Below are 6,000 nucleotides of genomic sequence, written 5' to 3' on the forward strand. Positions count from 1 at the left end.
GCTCCAGTTACTCACCACACTGTAAAAAAACTTGCCCTTTGTCCAATGACACTTATGTTTTTCAGGCAATTGTGAAGTCTGAGTATCTAGGGTTAAAGTCACTTGCAATGCGAGATCAGTTTCTGTTTTATTTCTCCTCAGAAATGTTTCTGTCCTCTGGCCCAATTTTGGAAAGAAATCCACGCTTGGCGACATAAAAAAATAACAAATCTAGAAATGTTTTAAAATGTAAAACCTACAATGATATTGGAAATGCAGAATCATGAAAAAAATATTCGAGATATGTTAGAATTTGTTTACAATTCAAACGGAAATATCGACATAAAATAATCTTCATCAACAAGTTTACAACAGTGCTGCATTATAAACAAAGATGGTTCTTCCTCCCACAATCATAATCCCTTAACTCAATGTTAGTAACAAACGGTGCAAAAGTTACAGATTGTAGGAAAGAAATATAGTAAAGAAATTTAACCATAGTACAAAGTATGTCTGCTTTTGAAAGCAATATGATAGCATCAAATTTGGTCATGCAAAATTGGGAAAATGTACATATTTGGATACCTGTGAGCGATTACGAGACTGAAATCTAATTGAGGGGTTCAGATGATATCATTAAACCACAAGAGAGAGGTTTGAGTGGTTTATAACTGTTATCTGAAACCCACCATTAGATGTCAGCCTTGAAATCTGTCCTGGGTATTTGTGTTTTTTAATAATATATATTGTTTGAATTGTACGTGTGTGGGAGCTTGTGTGGGGGTTAGTATTCTGTTTTTGTGCAGCTGGCTGCATTGATTCTTTTGGTTTGCTCTATTTTCTGGTATGATAATGTTAGCAAAGGATGATTAACTCTTTCTAATAACAGTCTTGTGGGTTTGACCAATATTAATCTGAAATTATACAGCTAATATATTATTCACATAATACTTTTTTATTTTAGTATATTACAAGATTGTAAGATATATTGATGTGCATCATATTCAAAAAAGATATATTATGCATATTTATTGAACTTTAAAAAAATATATTAATTTTATTACCGGAGCGGCAGAGCAGAGTTGCTGCCTTACAGCGCCAGAGACCCAGGATTAATCTTGACTGCGGGCGCTGTCTGCATGGAGTTAAACGTTTGTGACCTGCGTGAGTTTTCTCTGGGAGCTCCGGTTTCCTCCCACACTGCAAAGACGTACAAGTTGTAGGTTAATTGGCTTGGTATAACTGTGAATTGTCCCTACTGCGTGTAGGATAGTGTTAATGTGCGGGGATCACTGATCTGCGGGGACTCGGTGTGCCAAAGGGCCTTTTTCCACGCTGAATCTCTACACTAAACCAAAGCAAACTAAACTGAAATTAAGTACTATCTTCACAAACCTGTTGCATTGTACTGCAAGTAAGCATTCCATTGTTTGCTTTTGGGACATATAACAATAAATCACTTGATCTGCTTCAATGTAGAGATATTTCTCCAAACTGTGCTTTGACTTGCACTCTAATATTACATTTACTTTAATCAAAATTGATCTCACTGATATCTACACTGAACAAGCAAAAATAAAGAATCTTGAATATGCCATATGGGAGGTGCTAAGATTGTGAATATGGGTGGCCCCATGTTTGACACTAGTCGCATCATTCAGAGTAGAACCTGCAAGTAACTCAGGGCTACATAGATCAAACAAATCAGCCATATGTAATCTAGGAGTCAAGTTTCATAATATAGTTGTTGCTGTCCTCAATAATGCTGCAAACACACAAACTCCATAGTGAGTGTGAAGTACAAATATTTTGAAATAAGGGCAGCATGGTGGCACAGCATTAGAGTTACTGCCTCAGAGTGCTTACAGCACCAGATACCCGGGTTTGATCTCAGCCATGGGTCAAGAGAGAGAGTCAATTTAATTGTCATTTGGACCCCTGGAGGTCCAAACGAAATGCCGTTTCTGCAGCCATACATTACACACAAATAGACCCCAGACACAACATAATTACATTTTACATAAACATCCATCACATAGCTGTGATGGAAGGCCAAAAAAACTTATCTCTCCACTGCACTCTCCCCCCCCCCCCCCCGATGTCAGAGTCAAAGTCAAAGCCCCCGGCTGGCGATGGCGATTGTCCCGCGGCCATTGAAGCCACGCCGGGTGGTGCGAGGTCGCACACTGGGTCTTGGTGTTGGAGCCCCCGGTGTGCGCTCGCAAAGTCCCGCAGCCATTCCAGCCGCGCGGGGCAGTGGTGTCAGGCCCCGCTCAGGAGCTCTTCAACCCCGCAACTCGGGCGGGAGAATTCGCCGTTGCAGGAGCCCCGAAAAGCGGTCTCCCTCCAGGGAGCCGCGGGCTCCCGGTGCCGCCGTCCGCAGACCTGCAGTAGCAGCCTTCGCATCGGCAGCAGCAGCAGCAGCAGCAGCAGCGGCAGCGCTCCTCCACCGCTCCGGTCTCGGCCAGCTCCGCGACGGCAACGGTGAGTCGGCACCAGAGTCCCCGGCTTCTTCCCGTTGGAGGCCGCTCCTCGTTGCGGCCTCAACGACACCTGAGACCCGACGAGAAAAGGTCGGGTCTCCAGTGCAGGGAGAGATTCAGTGCAGGGTGTTGTCTGTACGGAGTTTGTACCTTCTCCACTTGACCTCATGTGTTTTTTTACGAGATCTTCAGTTTCTTCCCACACTCCCAAAGCGTACAGGTTTGTAGGTTAATCAGCTTGGTATAAATGTAAATTGTCCCTAGTGTTTGTAGGATAGTGTTAATGTGCAGGGATCGCTGGTCGGTTCAGACTCAGTGGGTAGAATGTCATTCCGTGCTGTATCTCTAAACTAAACTAAACAAAATTAAAAAGTGAAATACCCCTGTCACATTAACAAATACTTTGTGTGTCTCAAACCTTTACCTCTTCTTCTTCTTGCGTATGGCGTGCACAGCCTAAAGTTGTAGATCAACTTGTTCTATTTGATCTATTTGTTTGGGCACGTCGGGCTGATTGCATTAGTCGAAACGGGGTGGACCACGTGAAGGTTGCAATCTCCCACCCCACACTTTTACTGATCATTTCCTTATATTAGACTCTGGCTATGTCATGTTCTGATTAATCCCACCCTTCATACAAACCATCCTACCTGCTCATGGATTCCCCCAGCCACCCACCTCTTTTACCCAATCTTCCCAATGCCTGTATTATCATTTTTCACTCAGCATGATCCCTGTCAGTGGCCCAGATGCACCTTGGACTTCTCCTGTCATCCAGTCACACTTCAAAAAATCTTTCTCAAATCACAAAGAGTTTTCAACTTTCAACTTTCCAATTTTCTGACTCTTCCTCCACCAATTTTCATGACATTTTTGTAATTGTGAATCTATTCAACCATTGCTATCGCAACATTTAAGAAATATTTAGACAAGTACACAGATAGGATGGATTTAGAGGGATGTGGGCCATACACATGCAGGTGGGATTAGTGTGGATGGGACATGATGGTTGGTGTGGGCAAGTTGGGCAGAAGGGCCCGTTTCCACGTTGTATGACTCCATAACTCTATGACTCTATTTACAAATCACCACACCCATCCATGTTTATTGGCTTGTCTCTGATCTTCTCCTCAACTGAGAGGCTGAGAGTTGATGTTATAATGGTGTATAAGATCATATGGGGAATAGGTAGGGTGAATGCACAGTCCTTTACCCAGAATAGGGGCATCAAAAACTTGATGGGTGAGGGGGGAAAGATTTGATAGAAATCTGAAGGGCAACTTTTGTACCGCTATCTCACACTGCTTATGTCTCAGTAAGGATGTTGCTGAAATCTTCTTCAAAAATTTGTTAGCGGTAAATTCAACTATCCAAATGTTTCCAGCCCATCTACCAATCCTCTTTGGAAACACAATAAACTGCAGATGTTGCAATCTTGAGCAAAGCATGAAGTGCCTGAGAAATTCAGTGGGTCATGCAGCATCTCGGGGGGGAGGAATAGGCAAATGAGGTTTCGGATCGAGATCCTTCTTCGGTCTGAAGAAGTTGTTCCAGTCCAAAATATCGTCTGTTTATCCATCCCCCAGATATTGCCTGGCCCAATGAGTTCCTTCAGCATTTTGTGTTTTACCCACCATCCATGCTACCTAAACCTGTGCACATCCAAAATTCAGCTGATTATATCTTAACTCTTTCCAAATGTTGATTGATCGTTTTGCTTGTGCCTTCCCATTGAATTGTGTCCCATCTCGATTTTGAAATCATCATCCTTGATTACAATTATTCCTAGGCTTGGCTCCATTCATCACAATCCTCACCTTTATCCCGCAACCTCTCCCAAAATTACAAAGTTTTCTATCTCTGGGCTTCTCTGATTCTTACGTCCAATATCTTCTTGAATTTAATTGTGTTATGCTTAATAGCCACATTTACAGGTGATCATGACTAATGGGCCTGTCCCACTTAGGCAACTTTTTAGCCAACTGCAGGAGACTATGCAGTCGCCACATGGTTGCCACATGTTCGCGCGTGGTTGCCGGGGAGTCGCCTTCATGGTCGTGAGGAGTTCACGCATTCTGGGAACTAGTCGGGGCCTCATTATGGTCGCCGCAAATGTTTCAACATGTTGAAAAATTAGCGGCAACTAGAATGAAGCCGCCATGGAGAGTAGCGAAAATTCTCGTGCCGTAGGTGGGTCTCCAGGAGGTCTCAGTGGATTGCCAGGAGGTCGAAGGTTCTCATAGGTTCTCGTAGGTTGTAGCCGGTGGTAACCGGTGAATTTCATTGGCTCATTGCGGAAAAAAAACGCATGCAGTAGTTTTCAGAACCAAGGATAACCGAACAGTAATGTTAAATGTCCACCAAGCTTCACAGCCGTGTATCTCTGGCTTCATAAAAGTCGTCTCCCCTCCTTCTTCCTCCTTCTCCCCCCCTTCTCCTCCCTCCTCTCCCCCCCCCCCCCCCCCCCCCCCTCTCCCCCCCCTCTTTTAAAGGACTTACCATACACTGTGCTTTAGCTGTCTTAATCAAAGATACTATCATCTATAATCTTTGGTCTTAATTACAGCGCCAACCTTCCTGTTCATCGTGGTATCACCTTAGCTTTGCAACGTGTGAATTTCACTCAGACTGCGCTCCCCCCCGCTTGCCCTGTCCCCCACCTGCATAACGGGTTGGTGAAGGAAGAAGGAAGCTATGTGTGTGTATGTGTGTGTGTGTGGATGTGTGTGTTCCACTCTGACAGCCGCCGTTCCAGTTGCCGGTTTTTCAGGCGACTGCCGGCAACTTGACAGTCACCGGGAGTTGCCTGAAAAATCGCCTAAGTGGGACAGGCCCATAAATTACTGGAATTCTCACCATTTCTTTACCTTTCTCACCTCTTTCATAATGCTTCTTAAAATCTCTTATTTTCAATAAGTCTTCAATCATTTGTCCTATCGAACTGAGACTCGTCGACAAATGTGATTAATCTATCATTCAACTATATTCCTTTAAATCTCTTGGGCAGTTCATCACTTTACATGCACTAAATAAATTGAGGTTATTATTGTAATGTTTAAATATCATTCTGAATATAAGGTGCCAGAAACAACACCACTTTATTAAATATTTCCTCAGCCAAATTGTAGTACGTAGAACAAAACATAGAACATAGAACAGATACAGACCCTTTGGGTTGATCAAGATGCCTAGTTAAACTATTCTCTTCCACCTGCACGTGATCCAAATCCCTCCATTCCCTGCATACCCATGTGCCCAACTAAACACCTTCTGCTAAATGCTAGTATTGTATCAGCCTGTACCATCACCCCTGGCAGCACATTCCAGGCACCATGGTGTAAAAAACTTGTCCCATGCATCTCCTTTCAACTCTGCCGCTATCACCTTAGAGCCTTCTAGTCTTTGACATTCCGCCCCCTGGGCGACAGATTCTGACTGCCTACAGTATCTATGCCTCTCAGAATTTGATATACTTCTATCAGGATATACAGTTTCAAAGCCCATCAAGTGCTTGTTAAATACCATTGATAACAGGGTC

This window comes from Leucoraja erinacea, chromosome 27, assembly GCF_028641065.1.
Source record: "Leucoraja erinacea ecotype New England chromosome 27, Leri_hhj_1, whole genome shotgun sequence".
Lineage (NCBI taxonomy): Eukaryota > Metazoa > Chordata > Chondrichthyes > Rajiformes > Rajidae > Leucoraja > Leucoraja erinaceus.